The 24,547-nt window shown below is 40.2% G+C and overlaps 1 protein-coding gene across 2 annotated transcripts in view; it reads right to left on the reverse strand.

Annotated features, from left to right (window-relative positions):
• The window catches only part of DIS3L2 (DIS3 like 3'-5' exoribonuclease 2), a 4,570,298-nt gene that overhangs the window by 686,909 nt on the left and 3,858,842 nt on the right, over window positions 1-24,547 (reverse strand). The gene's annotated exons all lie outside the window — the stretch shown is intronic.

Here is a 24,547-nt window from a genome sequence, read left to right on the forward strand (position 1 = left end):
TGGGGTTGGTAATGTGTGGAAGTGGAATCTGTATCCTTGGGAAACTATATTTAAAACCCATTTGTCCTGGGTAATGAGCTCTCAGTTTTTGGCCTGCAGAGCAATTTTTCCCCCCTAAAGGAGCAGTCAGTTGAGAAGGGCTTGGAAGTTTTAATGTTAAGTCATTGAGACAGTTTACCATAGGGGGGAGTCTTACTACTCCCTGATTTGGAGGTGGGAGCCCCCACTGCTTAGTCCTGTGCGTACATTGGGACTGAAGCCTGGGTGTTCTGCTGGTTCTGGGTTTGGACTGAGAAGGCCTGGAAGAGGCAGGAAAGGACCAATTCTTAGAGGGCCAATGCCTACTAAATCTTGGAGGCTATACTTGTAGGAAATCTTTAACAGTTTGCATAGATTTAGCTTTTTCCTCCATCTTTTTAAGTACTTCTTCTGCTTTGTTGCCAAACAGGCGATCCTGATTTAAGGGAGCATCCAGCAATTTAGCTTTAACATGATCTGGCAAAGATTGCTCCTTAAGCCAAGCATGCCTTCTAAGTACAGACCCAGTGACAGCAGTCCTGCAAGATGCCTCTAGTGAATCAAAACCACATTGCAAAGTATGTTTTCCAACTTGTTCAGCATAATTCATTAAATCCTGTAAATCCTTATTTTCAGCACAGTCAGGAATCAACATCATTTTCTGCTTAAACAATCCAATAATATGCTGCTGATACTTTAACATACGAAACTGGCAGTTTAAGGCTCTAATGACCAAGGTTGCAGAAGTGTACACCTTCTTACGCTATCTATCCAGCGCCCTGGAATCTCTATCAGAGGGGGTAGGATTTTTGGTGGTAGTAGCCTTAATGCCCTTGGGTCCCTGGGAAATGGTTTCCGGATCCGCAGTAGGATTTTTAAAAAGGAACTTGTGAGAGTCAAGAACCTGGTAATATCTATTAGGCTTTCTGGGAGCAGGAGGTAGGGAGTCAGGGGCCAAGCTAGATTCCGAAAAGGCATCATCAACAAAGTCCAGTACAGGGGGGACAGCTAAAGGCCTGTGTTGGGGCAGGAGTAAGAAATTCTAAGCCTCTTTTTAGAATCAGAGTAATCCTGGCTTTCCCAGTGAAAATGCTCCCTAAGAGTATGCAAGGTTTCACCAAAAGAGAAATCCTCTGTGGGGGGGGGGGGGGGGGGGCAGAGGGAATAGAGTCCTCTGCATCAGAATCCTCATAGGTAGATAAGGGTAAATCCTGGTCATCAGAGGAAACAGAAATTTCAGAATCCTGATCAGAAGTATCATAAGCAAATTCAGTCCTAGGTCTCTTAGTGGAGGAAGGCTGGCTTCCCCTGATTAAAGTAATAAGGTCTTCAGTCATTCTTATCATTTGTTTTTTAGGCATAGAGGCCTGATCATGCAGTCTGGGAGACAGTTTTCTAGGCATGGATCAAGTTTTAGGCCTTGAAGATGAAGATGGTGTTGGTTTAATATGCAAGTCAGTAGGCCTGAATACACCCTCAGAAACCGGTGCCTGCACAGTGGCTCCAGACCCATCCAAGGTAGAGACATCCGGAGGTTCCACAGTTGAAGCATCTCGCGGCATACCAGACTCTGAATGGGTCTCAGTAGAGGCCTGCAAATCTGAAGTAGCGGGTATCAGGGGCTGCGAAAGCGTCTCACTGAGTACCAGTGAACTGGCGACTAGCTTAGCAGAAGCATACTCGTCAGCTTTGGACCTAGGCAGCCTGTCTCTGTCTTTATCTTTGCGTTTTTTCAGAATGTTGGTAGTCAGGTGGCTTACCAAAGACATATCTGGATAACTAAACCCAGTACCAAAATATTTAGAAGAGTAAATATACTGACGACGAATAGTTCATTGTTTAAATAAGGTACAAAACCCGACAGCGAGGTATGTCGTGGTAAGTGCCTAGGCAAGGAATACAGTACGAATGAAAATCTTTATGAGGTATTTGCTTTCCACAAGAAATACAATTATTGACTTTTACTGACATCGGTTTAGAGCAGGAAAACATTTCCCCAATGGGGTACTTAGCTTTAGTTGAAGACTTCAGTTCTGAAAGTCGAAAATGAAAATTTCAGAAGTTGGCTGACCGGCACTTGCGAACTGCTTCTGCTTCGGGCAATGCACGACAAGAAAGACTGGTGTAATGGCATCGGCTGCATGCTTTATACCCCTGACTACCTGATGTCATGGAAGACGAGACAGCAACCAACGTAGGACCCAAGACTTTGATAATCAGGCTAAGGGCCACTTGCAAGCAAATAACCCAAATATGATGACTGCAACAGTGAAACACGAAGAACATCACTCTTAGCAAGGGAAACTGCATAAGTCTAATAAACAGCTGTAATCTAATCATAATGTGATGAAGGTTCTGTTGTTTTATTTTGTGAACTTTATTATTAGATAAAATATCTGGAGACATAGTATTACGTCTGGCAAGAAGTGTTTTACCATGAGCTAGTCCTGTACCTAAAGGATCTGGTTTTCCCATACAGGTATTGAAACAGCCCCAGAGGATGCATCTAACCCTCCCCCTATCCATACTGGTCAGCAAAGCTACACTAGATGATGGTGGTGGGGAAAAGGTATGTGGTCTGCAAGCCAAGCAATGTCCCTAACAGAATCACTAACTGTAGATTGAGACATTTCCTTTTTAGGTGTAACCAGATTTGATTGGGGGGGGGGGGATTACCATAGTTAAGCTATATCGAATTAGTGGCGAGAACACTGGCCAGAACCATAAACTGGCAGTACTGGATAACTTATCAAAATAAGCACTTAAAGTTTCTCGTAATAAGTATATCCCCCACCCAATTAAACTCTGCCAAACTGTACTACTGTTTTTACAAAATAACTGAAATGTGTTCAGAATTATTCTACATATGATAGAAGTTAAAGAATTTCCAATACACAAAGTTCAAACACCAAAGCGACCAGTGTGCCAAACCTCTAATAAAAATTATCTCCACATACTTGAACCACATTAAACTGTCAGAAAATAATGTTTATTAGCAATTTAAACTATATTTTCTTGTCAGAGAGAGCAAAATCTTCACAGTACATTTAAATAACTTAATTTGAGGTAACACTGAGATCCAATATTAAAAACACAAAGATTGATATGAGATACAGAAAATAATGTATAAATGCTGAAAAAAATATCCAAGTTCTGAAATATTTCCCAGTCAAAAGGTGAAAATAAAACAGTAATAATTGCAAAGACAGGCCCCTAGTGTCTAACAGCAAACATTGCACTTCTGACAGAAATACTTAAAAGTTTCCTCAGAAACAGCAAAAACAAGAATTTTATTTATTTTATTTATCTGACATTTTTTTTCCAGGCAAGTCCGACTGGGTGGAGCCTGGGGAAAATAGATTCAGAGACATTTAGCATGATTACATTAGCTAGTTACGCAGCAGTACTGGACATTTCATACAATTCAGCATACTAGACATGACACGTTTACATACATTAGTTAAAACAATCTTGCACATTAGATACAGACGTTAGATTTTTTAAAAGGAGGCTATATCCACGAGAAAGCAGACAATTATATGAGTCAGACAGAAGTATTCTAGCTACAGGAGTTGTTTATTATAGTGTGTTTATTTTGAAGGTCTTGTAGAACGTGGTGGAAACTGGAGAGGAATTATAGAGGAAGGAAAATAGGTGGTAGGAGCTTAACTGTTAAAGGATATAGTGTGGGGTTTGGATAGGGAGGAACAGAGGTGAGGAGCAAGTATAGTGTTGAGGAGCAGATGGACAGAGAGGGAAAAAGAGGTATGGTTAAATTGAAAGGAAAAAGCATGGTAGGTTAAGGGTTAGGTGAGGGACAGAAGTGTTAAGATAAGGCATGCTAAGTAGAGTGGGGGGGGAGAATGATTTGAGTGTCTTTGCAGGGAATATGGAGTGAACAGATTTATGGTTTGTTGGGGAGGGAGACAGGAGATTAGGGTAGTAAAGAGTACTGTAGAGCTGTATATGATGATCATCACGGGTGGAAGAAGGGAGCTGTGGGTAGCTAATGAAGAGGAAGAATGGGATTTAGCCAGGACTTGAGAAAGGGCAATGCTAATTGTTGATCAGGTGATTTTTAAGTAGTTCTTTGAAATCTGTAGGGTTTGCTGCAGTTATAATAGGTTGAGGGATAGAGTTCCAAATTCTGGAGAGGTAGCTGGAGTAGAGCGTGTCCCAGTGCTATTGTTGGATATGGTGATTTGTAGTACAGATTTGTCTGAGGAACGGAGGACCTGTTTGTTGGTATACGGTTGGAGTATATTTTGGAGAGCAATGCATTTGTCTGGTTGGTGTATCAGCCTGTGGGCGGTGATAAGCTGAGTATAGGTTAAGTAGTGGGGTAATTCTAACCAGTTGAATTGTTGTACAGCAGAGCAGTGGTGGGATTTATGTGAGGAATTTGTTGCAAATTTGGCTGCTTTGTTGTAGCAAGCTTCTAGTTTTGCTAAACCTGTTTTTGTTAGGTTGGTAAACATTGGGGAGGCATACAGCAGAGTAGAGAGCAGAATAGGTTCTGGCAATTGACCGTCTTCTAGTGTTGGTGATGTACAGTGCTCCTAGTCTTATGTGTGTCTTTTTGATAATCTGAGATAGATGTTTGTCAAACAGGACACAGAGCAGTTTTGTTTGAGATACAGTAGCTATTAACTCATTCCCTCCAGTACAGCTCTTTTGAGTGTGTAAATTAACTCCCAGTGGGCATGGCTTGAGCCTTTAAAAAAGGAAGTTATCAGCTTGCAGTTCTAACAAATACTCACGGACATAGGTCAAATATCCACACGACTGTGTTTGCCCATCATGTATGCTTAAAAACAAAATATTCTGATATCTTGTATGTAGCATGATTTCGGAATTACTATTGCAAATATGAACAAGCAATATTTGATGCCTAGAGGCGCAGTGGGAAGTAACTGCAGATGCACCTGGAGGCGTCACTAAGATGTAATGTGTTAAAGTATTGTTGGAGGAATAGATATTTATTTATTGTTTATTTTACATTTGAATACCAGGAAAGTCCGAATAGTCACAAGTCCTTTTTCAGCGGAGACCCGGGGAGAAAAGCTCCCCATTTGATATGTATAACAGTGTCCATGTACACAGTTAAAGAGGTATAACTTATATGGATTACATCAAATAAAACTAGAATGGCAACAGAAAAAAAACCCTCACATCAAACAGTGCTAAGATGCATTATACAGATTACATTAAGTAAAATTAGGGTGTCAACAGAATAATAAAACAATTATATCAAATTAAGCTAGGATACCATCATCATTTCACTGCCAGAGGGAACAGATGTTAACAGAAGATGGAGTTATACTAGCCTGAAGAGTCACAGTTACAGATCCAGTTAGTTTGGAGGTATGTTTTCAGAGACTTCTTAAACAGGGCAAGAGATACAGTGGTTGAAATATTCAGTGGGCAGCGTGTTCCACTTTTTGGCTATAAAGTTTGTATATAGAGAGGCTCCTGTGGAATTGTTGGCTTTAGCGATTTTAAGTAGAGGTTTGTTGTTAGAGCATAGAACTCTAGTACTGAAGTAAGGACGTATTTGGTTTTGTAATGCAGGGATGTTATCTGGGTAGTAGAAAATCTTATCTAAAGCTTGGTTATAAAGGATAAGATGGGGAAGTTCAAGCCAGTTGAGTTGTTTAAGGGGTTCATAGGTTGGTACTAGGCTATCGGCCCTAAGGCCTATGCAAGCCTAGCCATAACAATTCCCTGGATATTTTTTCCCACAATATTTACTTCTCTGGGCCCCTGTCTAGCAGGGCAACTGACATGATCCCCAGGGTGAATTTCCTATCTTCCATCCCAATCACTAGAAACAAAACAAGCACAGGTAACCTTGAGTCCTATAGCCAAAAAAAACAGATCGGAGTACTTCCTTAACGCAGGTTTATTAAATAAAATAACAGCGTTTTCGCCACTAAAGTTTAAGCAGCTTCATCAGACATACAAATACAAGTGCAAAGAAGCACACCTTTATATGCAGAGGAAGTGACATGACAACACGTCACCTCTCAATACAAGTGGAAAGGTGTTATCAATTCTGAAAGTATAACAAATTTAAAATATTTAAAACATCAATTGACAATCATAAAATTAAATAACAAATATATGTTATTTTCTCAGTATGTCAATGTCAGAAGCCTTCGAATGAAATCTAACTATTTTTAAAAATATAATGTATAAATTCAATAAAGGAAAAATATGAAGCTACAAGATTATGGAAAGACAAGGCATACTACAAATGCAAAACTAATGTCTATCTAAAATAGCTCCTACGTTTTAAAACTGCTGAAATATTGCAGTTTTCATTCAAACCAGGGAACTTGAAGGCATCTAACTTTAGCTGCCACTCAAGTTCCCGATTTTCTAAAATCAGAGAGAAAGGACCCCCCCTAATATTAGTAGGGACTTGATCAATGCCCACGAAAGAAAAACTATGTCCAGGATTAGTACTAATATGTTTAGCTAATGCGTTGTCATTTAAATTCTTTCTAATAGCATAAACATGCTGGTAGAAACGTTCACGGGCATTTGGACTCACAGTTTAACTTGTGATAAATCTGGAATTTCCTGTTTCTAACTATGAAAAAGTTCCCAGGCTTAACCACCTTATACCAGTTGCAAAAACCACAAGCAGACATACCTTTCTGTCTGCTGAATGAGATTTGAGATAAATTCCTTTGCAATAATTCTTTCAAATTCTGTCCCCTTTTGTACACTACACGAGGTTGAATGCCTAGTTTCTCAAAGAGGAAGGTGTTATCGGAAATGAAATGCCAATTCTTACGGATAATTGACCAAATAGCCTGAGAGTTTACATTATAAGTGGTAACAAAACTCAAGGCAAACAATGGTTTCCTACTAGTAGCGACTGGGTCAAAGTTCATACTAGAATGCAGTCCCAAAGGTGAAGTGTAGATATCATTAGAAGTTAAAACTACACTAACCTCACTTTGGTTAAAAATAGGTTTATAGACACCAGCAGTCCTTTTCGTATCAACCTCCTGGATCAACTCGTCAATCAATGGAATAGGGTACCCACGATATAGGAACATCTCCCTCAAGAGGTAACATTCAACCTGAAAGTCTGTAAAAGTACTGCACATCCTCCCTGCCCTCACTAGCTGGCCTTTAACGATGGACCGTTTCTGTTTAAAGGGGTGGAAGCTTGAGAAATGAAGGAGGGAGTTGCAGTAAGTGGGTTTCCTGTAGATGGTAGACAGGAACCTATGACTGATGGGATCCTTGGTTAATTTCACATCAAGGTAGTCAATTTGGGTTGTAGAAAATTTAGAAGTGAATTTTAGAAACTCAGTGGTTTCATTAAGAACATGGACGAAATGGTCTGCTTCATCGCTACTCCCTTGAAACAGGATAAAAAATATCGTCAAGGAATCTAGTGTAAAACTTGACGTGTTTCATGAGTTCAGGTTTATTCATAAGAAACTTCGTCTCCCAAAAGGCGACGAAGAGATTGGCAGCACTCGCACCACAGGGGGAGCCCATGGCTACCCCTTGTTTCTGGAGGTAATAATCTTCTCCAAAAGTGAAAATGTTTGTACTAAGAACAATGTCCAATAACTCAGTAACTAAGTCAATTTCAACTTTTGGAGCATTAAACTCATTCAAAAGTAACCCTATCCATTCAACAGCTTCCTGGTGCGGTATAGACGTGTACAAGTATACAACATCTACTGTGAGGAAGTTGTACTTGTCATCGAACAGGATGTTGTTAATACTCTCCAGGAAAGACCAAGAGTCTTTACATAAACCTGTGATAGATTTCAGGTATTTTGTCAAAATACTGACTATAAACCTGGAGCAAGGATAGGTCATAGAACACCTACCGTCCACAAGGGCTCTCATAGGTGGATTTGAGATGTCATTGTGTATCTTTGGGATACCAAACATCACCGGCAATTTAGGAGAAGGAATATCAATAAAGTTGTAAATGTCAACATCAATATTACCAGCTAAATAAAGGTCTCTATAGTAACCCCTGATTCTACGGTATGCTCCACTGACTTCATTTAGTGAGGCTCCATAGTAAGCAGGTGAATTCAAAACCATTAACATCTTTTCTTTGTACATAAAGTTGTCAAAAATCACCAATCCACCTCCTTTGTCTGGCTTTATCAGTCTGATCGGTAACCAACACAGATTGTCTAAAGCCAGTAGTTGTTCTTTTGTAGTATTAAACTTACAAAAATCACTTTTCATTGATGTTTGTGAAAACTGGTACCTAAAGTCAGCCTCACATATGTTTTCAAATAAATGGAGAGCTGCGTGGAGAGGTGGATTAAAAGTGCTAGGCAACCTTAACTGAGAATCAGAAGTACTAATCTCATCACAAAACAGGACCTTTAAATTCAATTTGCGGACAAAGCACTTTAAATCAATAATAATTTTAGCTAGATTGGCTTGCCTACTCGGGACGAACATATTCCCATATGCAAGCAGTTCAACAATGTCACTATCAAGTGTAATCTCCGTAAAATTATATATCTTAAAATCACCTTTTCTATTGTAAATAATAGTAGGGTGAAAATTTTCGGAGTCACCTATAGTACCGTGTATGAGACCAGTAAAAACTAGTAGTGTCTGTTCCTGTTCTTCTTCCCAGGTCCCTGTTTTTTGCGTGCTCCTAAAAAATTGTTGTTGTTCTTGTTGTTATTGATATTATTATTATTGTTATGGGCTTTGATTCTGTTACTACGCCTTGGTCCTTGACCAAAGTCCTCGTTTATCTCATTACTATTCCTATCTGCTAGTGTATCAGGTGTTATATCTTGATCTAGTAAAACATGACTGTCACTAGTATGTCGTGGTTTGTGGTTAAAAACGTCTAATTTAGGGTAGGCAGTGAGATTCTTATAAGCAAACCTATCTCTTTCAAGTTTCTTGGATTTGTTACCCTTTAGTTTGACCAAAAAGGCGTCAATACTTGTTAAGATGCGGTTATAATCATACTTATACCTCAAGAAATCAATATACATTTTAATAGCTCTAAGATATTAATGTCCTCAGTAAGTGTTGTTATGTGAGCTTTATAATGCCTCACAATAAGCTCAAGTAATTGAACACCTCGTTGCTGGAATAATGCTTTAAGGTCACCAAAAAAACTAGCATCAATCAACAAGCCAGAAGGGGAGAAATTGTTCCTTAACCCCTTTGGAACCAGATTCTCAGCAATACATTGCTCAAAGTAAACTGACTCCAACTGTAGTTTTTTTAAGTTTTAATAACTTATTGTCAAGTACCTTAAGTTTTTCAGCAATGCCCTCATTGCTGGTTGGTCCATTCTGTAACGTGTTGGTCAAATTTCATTGCCAGAGGGAACAGATGTTAACAGAAGATGGAGTTATACTAGCCTGAAGAGTCACAGTTACAGATCCAGTTAGTTTGGAGGTATGTTTTCAGAGACTTCTTAAACAGGGCAAGAGATATAGTGGTTGAAATATTAGTGGGCAGCATGTTCCACTTTTTGGCTATAAAGTTTGTATATAGAGAGGCTCCTGTGGAATTGCTGGCTTTAGCGATTTTAAGTAGAGGTTTGTTGTTAGAGCATAGAACTCTAGTACTGAAGTAAGGATGTATTTGGTTTTGTAATGCAGGGATGTTATCTGGGTAGTAGAAAATCTTATGTGTTAATATAAAGCTTGGTTATAAAGGATAAGATGGGGAAGTTCAAGTCAGTTGAGTTGTTTAAGGGGTTCATAGGTTGGTACTAGGCTATCGGCCCTAAGGCCTATGCAAGCCTAGCCATAACAATTCCCTGGACATTTTTTCCCACAATATTTACTTCTCTGGGCCCCTGTCTAGCAGGGCGACTGACATGATCCCCGGGGTGAATTTCCTATCTTCCATCCCAATCATCACGGTTCCTTTTGAAGACGGCCAATGAGGTGCTCTGCTTGACATGTATGGGCAGTCTATTCCAGAGTATGGGGAGTCTCTGGGTCAGGAACCTATCCCTCCAGCATGTTTTGTTCATTGTGATGATAAGGTTTAGATCCCTGGAGCATGTGGCTCTGAGGGATTGGGATTTCTTTAAGTGGAGCATGTCCAACAGCTCAGGGTTTGACATGGCCTTGTATGTTAAGCAGAGATCACCTCTGAGTAGATGATATGCTACAGAGTATAGCTGGAGTTTTTTTAGACGGTCAGCATATGGCATCTGCTTTAGGCCTGTGATTCTTTTAGTGAGGTATTTCTGTGGCCTTTCCAGCTGTTGCAGAAGTCTTGTGAGGTACATACCAAATGGGGCATTATACTCTATAATGGGTCTAATGAGGGATGAGTACAGTGGGACAATGACCTCCTTTTTTCTGGATGAAAAGCCCTTAGTGATGAGGTGTGCCATGTAGAAGGATTTCCTGACTGTTGTGGCGATGTGGTTATCGAAGGTGAGACCACTGTCCACTTGTGTCCCTAAGTCTCTCATCACACTTTCGATGTTTAGTGTCCTGCCACCTATGTGGTAGTTCATAGGTACATGTTTTTTTCCAAAGGGGATGACTATACATTTCTTGGCATTAAGCTTGAGCCCATGGCTCTGGCACCAGGCATCTGTTTCTGTAAGGCCCTTTTGTAGAATATCCACATCATTTGGGGATTCAATAATGGCTCCCAGTTTGCAGTCATCTGCAAACTTTGTTAGCCAGAGTCCCTTAGTGTTGGCCTGTACTTCAGAGAAGTAGATGCCAAACAAGAGTGGTCCCAGGACTGAACCCTGAGGTACTCCACTTGTCACTTGTCTGGAGCTGGATTTGGAGTTGGCTACTTTTACAGTCTGGGTTCTGTCAGGAAGCCAGTTGGCAAATCATCGAGTGACGTATGATTTATGCCCAGCTTAGTAAGTTTATTTATGATTCCAGAGTGGGGGATGGTGTCGAAGGCCTTGGCGAGGTCCAGATAGGCTGTGTGGACCTCCTTACCCTCGTCCACAGCTCTGGAGATGGATTCAAAGAAGTCAATCAAATTCAGGAGACAAGATCGGCCCTTCACAAACCCAAACTGGGTGGGGTCCAGTGTCTGGAGGTGCCAATGTCTTTGTTTATAAGTTCCATGATAATGCGTTCCATGCCCTTGCAGATCAGGCTTGTCAGACTGATGGGACGGTAGTTCCCGGGATCCAAGGTGGATCCTCCCTTGTGGATCGGGATAACTGTAGCTGTGCGCCACTCAGTGGGCACGAAGCCTGAGGTGAGGCTATGATTAAACATGACACTTAGGTGGGGTGCCAGTTCATTTTGTAGTTCGTGTAGTACACAGCCTGGGGTGTTATCTGGTCCCATGGATGCTATATTCTTAGCTTTGGAGAGTGATGTTTCTACCTGTGTGGCTGTGATTATCGGAATTTGGCAATCTTTTGGTATTGAAATGGGCCCTTTAGGGAGGTGAGCAGTTGTGTGTAAGATGTGGACTATTGCTGACAAACCTTGTAATTTTGTTGTAGCAGGCCTCAAGTTTAGATAAGTTTGACTTGCTGAGACTGATGAGAACAGGGGAGGCATAAAGAAGTGTAGAGATGAGATGTGTTTGGGCTATTTTAGTCCTGGTAGAGTTAGTGAGGAATTGTTTATTTCTATATAGTGCCCACAGCTTTTTATGAACTTTCTTTACAGTGAGTGAAATATGAACATCAAATTTCGTGTAACAGTCAATTTCAACTCCTAGGAGTTTGGTGCGAGTAGCTGGAGAGAGAGTTGTATTATTGTTAGAGGTGATAGAAAAAATGGGTAAATAAGTGGAGTGGTTAGTAGGGTGGAATATGAGAAGTTTGGTTTTGTTGAGGTTTACTATTAGCTGAGCTTTAGTAAGCCATTCTTCTATAGACAGAAAAGAGGCCTGTGTTCGTGAGTGGAGTTCATTGAGGGAGGGAGAGGTGCAGATTAGTGTAGAGTCATCAGCATATTGGATGACTGAGCCATGTAGAGAAGAAGTGTGGCGGTTATTAGTGAAGATGGAGAATAGTATAGGACCCCGGACAGAGCTCTGAGGAACTCCCAGTGTGACTGGTAATAGAGGAAAGATTTCCTGTCTCCACAGAACTGCCTGTTGCCTACCTGACAAGTAGCTTTGAAACCATGTGATAGTGTATTTACTAAGATTAAGTTCTGAGAGGGAATTAATAAGTTTGTTATGGTTAACCATATCAAATGCTTCTCAGAAATCCAAAAAGATAGCAGAGACATAGTTACCCTTATTTTGGTGGTTGTTTACTGTTTGACAGAATGACATGAGGGCTGTTGTATTACTGTGATAGGGCCTAAATCCATGTTGAGTACTTGTAAGGAGGTTGTGTGTGTTAAAGTGATTCAAAAGTTGCGTGTGTATACACCTCTCGAGTATTTTGGACAGTGGTGACAGTATTGCTATTGGCCGATAGTTAACTCCTTTGAGTTACCCCCTTTGTGGAGAGGGATGATACAGGAGGTTTTCCATACATCAGGGACTAGGTTTTCAGAGACTGAACAGTTGATAAAAATAGATATTGTATATGTGATATGAAAAGAGGAAGGAGACTCTAAGTATCTACTAGGTCCAATGAGCATTAGTTTAATTTTGTTTGGGTTAAGAATCAGTTGTGAGTTGGACATCCAGGATTCCACAGCTCAGATGGACCATTGTGTCATTTCTTCAAGTTATGGTAGGGTGGGTGCAGCGCTGATGAGTGTAGAGTTATCTGCATATTGAACTACAGAGATGAGGTGGGTTGCAGTGTGAAGTTTACTGGTACAAATACTGAAGAGAAGAGGACCAAGAATTGAGCCCCGAGAGACTCCTGCGGTGACAGGCAAGAGAGTGGGAGAAATCTTAGTGCCATTTGACTGCTTGTTGTTGGCTAGTTAGGTAGTTATGAAACCATGAAAGAGATAAGTGATTAAGTTTTACATCAGAGAGTTCAGTGAGCAGTTTCTGGTGGGAGATAGTGTCGAAAGATTTGGACGGGTTCAGGAAGATGGAAGAAACTAGTTTATCTTCCATTTCTGTGTTGGTTGATTGTACTTGTAAAACTTATAAGGACAACTGTGGTACTATGATTGGGGAAGAAACCATGCTCTGTATTTATTAGGAGGTTGTTAGATAAGAGGTTGTTCACGAGTTGGGTGTGAATGCATTTTTCTAGTATTTTGACTAGGGGAATTAGAATTGCTACAGATCTATAGATGGAGAGTTCAGCAGAGTTCCCTCCTTTATGAAGAGGGATGATGTATGATACTTTCCAAATTATGGCAAAGTAGTGCTCTGAGACAGGGCAGTTAATAAGAATGGAGACAGGATAGGGGATGGCATCAGCTGTTACTTTAAGATATTCTCTAGGTAAGTTGTCAGCTGCTAGGGATATAGGTTTAAGTTTGCTGAGCAATTTTTCTGTGGTATTGGTTTGGATAGGTTTGAAGTAGAAGGTATCACTGGTTTTATTCAATGCTATTGGGATAGTTAGAGGAGCATTGCTGCTGTTGTTAGTGATAGAATGAAATTAGTAAATTATGTGATGAATTGTGTTACTATACTGTGTTTATTGCTTCTGGTTGTTGTCAAAGGTTGACCAGGCTGGAGGAGTTGTTTTTATAACGGACCAAAATATTTGTGGGTTGTTTTGGTGTTTTTGTTGAATTTCACTAGAGTAGGTTTTTTTTGTCATGTTTGATCTGGATTTTGGCTTTGTTTCTAAGTTGTCAGTAGTGTTCTAGGTTGACTTAAGTTTTATTGATATGTCACTGTGCCCAGGCTTTATCTTTTAGATTCAGTAGTTGTTTACTATCTTTTGGTAGCCAAGGAGCATAATTTGATTTTATTCTTATGGTTCTGCATGGAGCTAGTTTGTGTAATATGTTTGAGACAGTGTTACTAAAGTAATCTACTGCAGAATCTAGAGGCAGTGTTCTAAGTGGGTTCCAGTTACAGAGTTGAAGGATAGAAATGAAGGTTTGAGTGTTAAAGTCTTTTTGCTACAGATTTGTAGATGGGTAATATTTTTTTTTTGGGGGGGGGACTAAGAAGGTAGGTTGGAAGGTGGTCACTGATGCTATCAGGGAGGCACTGAGTGACAAACGTGTGACGGTTTGTTTGTACAGTGAGAGAGTAAAATCTTCACAGTACACTTAAATAACTTAATTAGAGGTAACAGTAACATCCAATGTTAAAAACACAAAGACTGATATGAGATTCAGAAAATAATGTATAAATGTTAAAAAAATTTAAGTTCTGAAATATTTCCCATTCAAAAAATGAAAATAAAGCAGAGTAACAAAAGCAAAGACAGGCCCCTAATGTCTAACAACACACATTGCAGTTCTGACAGAAATACTTAAAAGTTTCCTCAAAAAAGTAAAAACAAACATTTATCAAATCAGAAGCCCAATAAACACTGTTACAAACAGAAATTCCCACAGAAATTACTGCAAACCCTGACAAAAATATATATTTTTAATAAACATAAAAATATAAAGAGAATAACAAATCTAATAATAAAGTCGAGGAGAGTCCCCAAATGGGGCCTGTGTGTGCAGTAAGCCAGGAGAATCAGCACTGAATCCTGTGAAGGGTCAGAGGACCTTCTGCTTTGGATAGCAGAAAAAGTCTTAATATTCACTTCCTGTAATAAAAAAAATCACTTCCTGTAACAGCTAAAGGCCTCCCTCTCAGGATATTCTCAGCCAATCAGCTGTTACAGAAGACAGGGAGGGGAGTCTAAGCTTTTGAAAGCTGGCCAGTGCTGGGTTACCTGGGCAGATAACCCAAAATGCCACAAAGGCAGTGGGAATGATGAACATCCTCATATAAATGTTTCCAGTCAAAAAAGAGACAATCCTCCACATGAAAATGGCAGTCTGTACTTCTTATTTTCCTGTCCAAATGCTTGAATCTAGGCTTCCATCATATTCATTGGAATAGATGACATTTTATGTCAAGGAAAATCAAGGTCAAGCATACCAACTTCAAATAACTTGTAATTTCCAGACTTGGTTTTGAATTGTTTTAATTTAGCAATATGCATTGAAGGGAGAGATGATGGCCACGCTTGTAGAGCATTTCACATTTCCTGGATTCCTACACCTATCATTTCAGATTTAGTTTCCTCATTTTCCAGTGCACAATCATCTAAAATTTAACCAACCTGTTTAAACATTTTCCAAAATTTCAGCTCAGTCATATAGCGCCTGTTTCCCACAAAACTCATTATAAGTTGTGATCTTTATTTTAAGACCTCCCTTCTCTTCTTCCATTTCATGAATTCCATCCTGTTTAATCGTGTATACCTAGCTCCACTACACAGAGGAATGAAGCCCTGACTTTGGCTTTGATTCAGACAATCCAACACTAATTAGTGGCTCAAGTGCTGAAGGAGCTGGGCAGGGGAAGATGGAGGTGTACAATGCACAGTATTGTGGGTCAGAAATGTACCTGACTATGGCAAGCCAAATTCACATGTCAGCCTTAAGGAGCATGGGCACACTCAAAGGGAAAGGCATAGCAAGTCTTCACATCAGTTGCTAAAGGAGGATTAAATCACTCATGGCCACCAGAATGATCATGCTACAAACAGTGATATGAACTGAATGGACAAGTGGCAGTTTTAGATGGTTCGCAAGCATGCCAACTGATTTTATATATGTGTGCGTGTGTATATATATATATATATATATATATATATATATATATATATATATATATATATATATATATATCATGCTCTTGACGTAATACTGAAAGTTTGACAGAGCACTGACAAGTGTGCATGTCTGCATGTATACACATGTCTGATTGGGAGGGCACACTGTAGGGGTTAGGGAAGGGATGGAAAGTGTGCGCACCCATCTGGTGGTGTGTGCAAATGGGTGTACTGGTGAATGCTTCTGCGAGTGTGGTGAAGGTGCTGTTTGTAGATGAATAGTGTGTGTGTGGGTATGAATGCCTAGCAGAGGGAAGGTGAGCATTCACGTGTGTGTGTGTGCTCATGTGTATGTATAGAAGGCTTTAATTGCCAACACAATGCATGGGCTACTATGAAGCAAACTAATGGGGACAGCTTTGACAGTGCAGTGTTTGTTTCAGAAACATGGTAATGAGTCACTAATGAGGAGTTTGTCTCTGCAGCTTTACCATGTCTCTGAACTATGATCTATTTTAGTTGACTGACAGATAAAATTGTCAAAATCTACATGGTTGAGTCCACATGATTGCCAATGCAGTTTGTTGATCAACAGAAACTATCAAAACAGCACCCATAAACAACACAAATACCCCTGCTAATTACATATATCAACTCCAAGATCACACTAGAATAGGGGAAAAGGTGCATTCTCCAGTCCCCACAGTACCATGATCTCAGTCAAAACAGTTGAATAACTGCATTGTTGATCATGTGATCTTGACCTTGTGGATTTCAACAATTTCATTAATCGACCAAGTGAAATAGACCCCTGAATGGACACACCCATTATAAAAAATAATTCTGCCTTACTACATAGCTCAGGCCGCGTATATCAATTCTACAAGCATATCTTCCCACACACGTGTTATAACTTACAGATTTATAAAATGTCTGTATATAATCTGGCACACCTGTTTAGACTTAAACATTGTTAACTGTAGCTCTGAACAACTAATAGTATAATTACTTTATCTGATAATTTTATGTAAGGAACTTACTTTAGCTTCTTTACTTATTTAATTGCTACAATTGGTAACAACGTAATATGATGTAATTGACTTGTTTAGGAAACACGTTGTTTCATTGGCTGTTGATATTTTGAATGTTTTTAAGATTTGTTGATGCAGTGTTCTTACTTTATCTGAGGAAGCAAGTAGCGTACTTGTGAAAGTGCTTACCCCTTATTAAAAAATTTATCCTGGCTGTGTATTGCTTCGTGTGCTTTATTTTTGTATAAGAAAAGAAAAATGTTTTCAGTGCTGGGATGTCAATACATGCAGTGTTTTATACATCCCTCCTGGGCAAAACATTCCCATTCTAGAAAATATTCTAGCCTGGATATCTGAAACAACAACAAACAAAACCATTATCCTAGGGGATGTTAATACTGACTGGCACACACTAACCTCACACCACCCAACAAACAGTATAAACCTCTGTGGCTTTACTCAACTTAAAAAATACTCTCAGCAGATATAGGAAAAATAGCATCCAACACTCCACCCTGGACTGGATACTAGTCTCGAACCCTTCTAATTTTACATCCTCAGGCACACTTCCCAGACTCTTTAAATGACCACCTACTCACAGGACTATCACTCAACTCACAAAGCAACACAAGTTCAAAACTATAAGCAATCTACAAAAATTCAGCAAAGAGGTAATCAATGAATCTCTAAAAGCTATAGACTGGTCCAGCCTAAAGAAGATGTCCCCTTATTGAAGCAGTTGAACATTTCAACAGCACCTTCCTAAGCATTCTTAACTCCCTAGCCTCTCAGCAAACAAAAAGAATAAAAAATAACCAAATCATGTAAAACTTTAATGAAGGACAGGGACAAAGCATGGACTGCATGGTTAAAGAATAAAAATTACATAAATCTTCGGTTATGCAGACACCTCCGCAATCGAACAAAAAGACGAACGTTTGCTGGTCCACACACCTAACCTACCTGCCGGTCAGTTTCTATAGTGCTGTACTGTAGCCAGAGCCTAGAATCCCCTTCCATTAACAATTACAAGTAATCAAATCCTAACATCTTTCAAAACTTCTTTACGTGATTCTCTCTCTTCATCCTGGAACTGCACATGCACCGAGCCCTCACTGCTTAAATCCTGACTCCTTCTACTTCCTGAATATATTCTAATACCCATTCACCTATCTACCATACTGTTTCTCTTTAATAAATCACTATGCCACAAATTGCCTGTTACAATATAGCTCCATCTTTGGCAGTAGTTTATATAATGCCAGCATTTTTATTATCTTTCTTGTATCATGCTGTAACTTAAGCTTGTAACAATTGTAGCTATTCGGCATTTGTTCTGTATTTACATTATTTCATTGTTAAATACTTGTCTATGTACATGTTTATAGTGGAGCTTTTCTCCTCGGGCCTCTACTGAAATTGGACTCATGCTGGCCACAGTGGACTACCCCGGTAAACAAATGCCAATAAACAAAATAAATATTGCATGACAAAAAAATCATACTATTCCTACATTTTAGATAACCAGAAAAACAGCCCTAAGAAATTATGGTCCTCTGTAACGTCACTACTCGACCCAGGAAATAAAAATAATCCCACTGCATACCCCAATATACCATCTCATCAAACAGCCACCAAATTCAACACATACTTTATAGAGTCCATATCCAAACTTAATTAAACCCAACTCATCCACCAACTCACTACTGCTACTACTAATATCACCAATACTTACCTCCATACAACCCACACATTACACACACACACACACACACACACACACACACACACACACACACACACACACACACACACAAAACTAACCGTTCCTCACTCATAACCAAAAACCAAACCATCCCCAGCTTACTTTTCAGCTCATGAGATAAAAAAACTACTACAAAAACTGACACCTTGCTCAACCTCAGCAGACAACCTTCCACCAGACTACCTAAAGCTTGCCACAGAGGCAACAGCATTCCATGTTATCATCTTAATTAACAGATCCATAGCTGTATCACATGTCCCTTACCTATGGAAAAAAAATCACATATTAACCCTTTACATAGGGGAAGCAACTCCACTGACATCACAAACTTTTGTCCTATGTTAACCTTGTCCCCATCTCTAAGATTATAGAATAATGTGTGCACCTACAACTTCTCCACCATCTTACACACAGCAACCTACTTTCCCACACTCAACATACCTTTAGACCTGCACACAGAAGCTCAACTGCCTTACTATCTTTCATGGACTCTGTCAACAAAGCCCGTGACACTGGCAAACTAGTATCTGCAGTATTTCTAGATTTGTCAAAAGCATTTGATGACATGGTATCTCACCCCAAACTCCTTAAAGAAATTTTCAACATTGGTCTATCCTCCTCCTCACTTCATTGGTTTTCTAGCTACCTAGCTGATAGGCAGCAAGCAATAAAATGGCAGGACTCTATCTCCCCTATATCACATCACCCCCACCAATGTACCTCAAGGATCCATCCTTGGCCCATTACTACTTAATGTCTTCATCAATAACTTACATACATCCTGCTGTGAAGACATTCTAATCCATTATAAACAGGACTCCACTATCATCTGCTTATCAGACACATTAACTCACCTGCAACACATAACACAGCAAGCTTTCTCTTCCATACAAACATGGCCCACCAATGCTGACCTCCTACTGAGCCCCCCAAAAAGCAAAGCTCTTTCTCTTCACCCAGAAACCCCATAGCTCCAACAAAACAAACTTCAAGATATTTTCAGTCAACAATATGGAAACTGAAATGGGTCGGCATACCAAACTACTAGGTGTCACAGTTTATGACAATCTCAAGTGTGACCTACACATACAAAATATTATCAAAAACCCACCAAAAGCTAGGCATGCTATAGAGGAATAAAAACTTCCTCACAGGAGTTACCCAGATTACCTTGGCCAAAACCTACCTCTTGCCCTCACTGTTATATGGGCCCCCAATTCCAACTAACTTACAGACTTTGCTTCGAAAAAACTAGAAAGCCACTATAACAAAATTGCCAAATTTGCCATAAATGCAACCCTTCTAACTCATCACTGTAAATGTTTTGCTTGAATGTCATGACTATTTCTTCTTCTCTTTCAGGTGTTCCCGTCAGGGGTCACCTCAGCGGATCATGTTTCCATTTCTTCCTATTCTCTGCATCTTGCTCTGTCACATCAACTACCTGCATGTCCTCTCTCACCACATCCATAAACCTTATCTTAGGCCTTCCTCTTTTCCTCTTACCCGACAGCTCCATCCTTAGCATCCTTTTCCTAATATACCCAGCATCCCTCTTCAGCACATGTCCAAACCAATGCAATCTCACCTCTCTGACTTTGTCTCCAAACCGTCCGGCCTGAGCTGACCCTCTAATATACTGATTCCTAATCCTGTCCATCCTTGTCACACCCAGTGCAAATCTTAACATCTTTAACTCTGTCACTTCCAGCTCCGACTCTTGCCTTTTTGTCAATGCCACCATCTCCAACCCATACAACATAGCTGGTCTCACCATCCTCTTGTAGACCTTCCCTTTCACTCTTACTAGTACCCATCAGTCACAAATCACTCCTGACACACTTCAGCACCCAATGTTATGACTTTATTATGTTTTTTTAAAGTCTCATTCTGAGAAACTAATGTGTTGTGTTCATATTTGTGATTGAATGCTATGACTTTATTATGTCTGTCTAGTTTTTCATTCTGTCAACCATATGTATCTGGAGCTTTTCTCTCCGGACCGCCACTGAAAACAGGTACCTCATGACCCAGACAGACTTTCCCAGTAAGCAAATGCCAAATAAATAAATAATAAATAAGCAACCAAGCATCCCATGGCCTCATGGTTGACTGGATGATGACACAGTTGGACACTGTAGTATTAAATTGAAGTGAGTTTTTATAGTTAGCAACAAAAAAAAAAAGTGGCTCAGCTATCTGGTGGAGTGGGACAGGAAGAATGAGTGTGCCTATCCTGGAAGAGCGAGGACTGGGAAATTGGGGCCATCCAATACCACAATCATTCAGAAGAAGGCTTGAACTGCAAGGGATAGCATGGGTGAGGGAGTTCAGACATCAAGCCATTTGGGCATTAGCCCTCATTGCAAACACAAGGGAGCATGCTATCACATTAGGGAGAGTGTTGGGGTTCCAGCTGTGATGTAAGTTGCTTGTCTCATCAACCATGGGAAGTGTGAGGCCCATGTAATATACCTTCATTGCTAAGATGATAGTGAGTGCACAAACAATCATGGCTGCCTTTGTGATGGTTCTCAAGATGTTTTTCATCCCTGTTCTGGGAATACTTAGCACATCGGAACAATAGGTAGAGTCCAACTGCTGGAGGCTTAATCATCAGCATCTGGGGGCAAAAGTGCTTATAAAAAGAAGTTCACATATGACACATTAGCAGACAAATAGCTTTTATGTAACCTTAATGGCTTCTGTTGTTTATATAGTCCATTAACTATTGTCTCTGAAATATGTACATCAATTTTTTTAAAAAAGGTGCTCTCTTAAATTTGTTTTGAATTAATTTCATGCTTCCGGGTTACACAAGTCTTTTGATAAGTGATTCCAGGTATTGAGACCTATTTTATAAAATGTTCTAGGCTAAGGGATTTACTTTTGGAGGGCTGACATGTGCATTGAGATTGGCAGACTGATTAAGACCTGAAGTAACACTTCTGTCTAGGTAGCCTGCAGTATGGATATTAACTGCAGATAAAATGGTTTCGAAGTTGTGGCTGCAATACTACTTTTAACACTGATGCTACTGGTTAGTAATTTGATTTTATTCCAAAATTGCTTGGAGAGAATGATAAAACTGTTTCTTTTTGAGGTAAATGGCTTGAGTTTGCTGCAAATACATGTTTTCTGTTGCTTCTAGTAGGGTTGATTTAAGTATGTTATTTGGGATTTTTTTCCTAGCTGTTTCATGCTAGGCTGCACTGCCTCGTTAAAGACTTAATCTGAGAAGTAAGCAATGTGCAGATTTGACCTGCAAGTCATATTTGAGCCGCAGGAAACAGCAGATTCTGTTTTAAGGCAAGCTAGTCAATAAAGTGCATATGGATGAGTAGCTCAGAATAGAGGAGACCAGTCAATGTTGCAGCCCAGATTCCAGGACTGGTCTACCTAGTGTAGGTTTAGTGGGGTCATGATGGAATATATGAAACTGTGTGGGCTGTAGGTCAGAATTACATCACCTAAAACATTGTGTTTTGTGGGAATATCACCAAAGTAGAGTTTTTTCAGGGTTTGCTCATGCAAAGGTATGGAGGAGAGAGGAGGAATGCATATTACAACTAGGTACAGGTTTGTAGGATTTCTCGATGGGTGTGCAGACCTTAAGGCAATTAGCTGGCACTGCCCTGGGAAGTACAGTCTTGAGTAATTTGTAAGACATCTATGTAAAGTTTTTTTGCAATGAGGAGAACCATTCCTCTGCATATTTTAAGTCATGGTATATTGTTCACTAGAAAATACATTATTACAGATGTAGATGGAAGATAATCCTCCAAAGCCACAATTCCATGATGGCTAAGATATGTGGCTATTGTATTGGTGGCCAGGCTACTAGTACTGTCCATTTGACTACCAAGTATATTACTATAGAGAAGGACTATTTGTAAGAATCTGTAATTTAAGCCATACTGGAAGCACAGAACTAAGAAGCAGAAAGTGTGTTAGGGTTTGAATGAAAGTTTCCAGGCAAAGGAAGTTTTAGGTAGGAGACAGAATGACTAAGTAGTGTTTTTTTTCTGAGTATATGAGTAAAGCCCGTATATTTCAGACAGAGTACTATTTGACTACAAAGTTTTTTATGGAAAACATAGATAATGCTTCTCAACAAATGGTTCAGAAAATGTTATGGCTGAATTATGACAACATGAAAACATGACTATCATTGCACATGTGGGTGTGAATGACTAGAGACGTACCTCCCTGGACTACATGAAGAGAGACATGAAGGAGCTCTCGGATTATGTAGCCCAGGCGGGTACGACCCTAGACCTGAGCAGCCTCCTACCATCAGCCAGAATTATACCACAGTACAAGCAGAAAATGATTAATTTCAACAAATGGCTAAGTTTCTGGTGTCATTCTAAGGGCATTCATCATCTGTCTACCTGGGATGACATGACTGACAGACCTCGATGCTTTGCCAGAGATGGCCTACATCTGGCACCCCTGAGCTTCTGGATACTGGCCAAGGCTCTTGCCCCCTTATAGTGCCTTTTTAGGTGGTGTTCCAAACACCAAATTACCACCATAACAGCTACAAACAAATGCAATCAGAGGGTCATGCTGCTCAATGCTAGACGTCTAAATTTCAAAATGCACTTGCTCTAAGCACTCCTTAAAATGGAGAACATTGACATTTCTGCTGTAACAGACCTGGTTCAAGACAGCAGAAAGCACCCCTGCACTACCAGGCTACAACTCATTCCACCTTTTGGCCCAAGAACGTGGACTGAAGCTCCAAAGGCAGTGGTGTTTCCATATTCATAAAGGATGCACACACCTCCAGACTGGTAGCCCAACATAACGCATCAGAGATACTTCAGGTGCAGCTAACATTGGGTAAGACAGCAATTCAGGTTGCAGCTTGCTATAGGCCCACAACCATGTCCCAACTCTCACAATCCACATTCCTAAACACCCTGGAGAATATTAGGGTCCAACCTAATACTCTCATACTGGGCGACTTCAACTACCCCTCCATTAACTGGGAAAACTACTCGTATACCAATACACTTGCCCAACGTTTCCTGGAATTCATTAATTCCAATGCTCTGGACCAGCTCATTCTTACCCCTGCTAGAGGTAGCAACATCCTTGACCTGGTTATTACTAATATGGGCGGCCATTGCTTTACACCATTAATCAACTCCTCCCTGGTTAGATCCGACCACAAACTAATCACCTTGGAAATCCACATCCCTCCCAACCACCACAAAGGTAACCACCATGAAAAACTTCTCCAAAGCTAACTTTTGGCTCCAAAAAACAGAGGTGGATAACTTCACGGCACCCATGCAAATGGAGAATAGTTGCATGACCGCCGAATCATGCACCAATGCACTATACGAACATGTACACAAATGCATGGATCTCTTCATGCCCAGTAGAACCAAGATGCTCTCCTCCAAAAAAGGATGCCAATCCGGTGGTCCCCTACCATAAACAACAGGAGGAGGAAACTGATGCAGAATAAGGTGAAGTCTCAAGACTGAAAAATCTCCCTTATCAGCCTCAACAAAAAGTTGAGATCCCTCATCAAATCCTCTAACGCTAGCTATGAAAACAGAATTGCAGCAGATAGTAAAGACAACCATAAGGCCTTCTACAGTTATATAAAGAGTCTCCATGGCAATACCCAGATTTGCTCTGAGCTACTGCACAATGGTACCTCCTATACCAAGCCAACAGATATTGCCAATATACTGGCCGACAGATTCAGTGCCAAATTTACCCCTCTCTCCCCCACCAAAGGACCAATCACAATACCAGTAGATTGCCAGGCACCCAGTATTACTGCTGCACAGGTTAAAACTGCACTGCCAAGGCCAAGAATACAGCTTCTATGAGATCACAACATCCCTGGTTGTGTTCTACATGAACTACAGAGTGAACTGGCACGTCACCTGTGCGCCCTGTTCAATCAGTCTCACGTCAGGCTTTGTCCCTACCGAATGGCGCACTGCTACAGACATCCCTCTCCACAAAGAAGGAGCAACTACAGACCCTGGGAACTATCAACCCATTAGCCTGACGAGTCTAATATGCAAAGCTATGGAATGCATCATCATGGACCGAATAAACAAGGAT

This window comes from Protopterus annectens, chromosome 4.part1 (genome assembly GCF_019279795.1).
Source record: "Protopterus annectens isolate FY-2018-M chromosome 4.part1, PAN1.0, whole genome shotgun sequence".
NCBI lineage: Eukaryota > Metazoa > Chordata > Ceratodontiformes > Protopteridae > Protopterus > Protopterus annectens.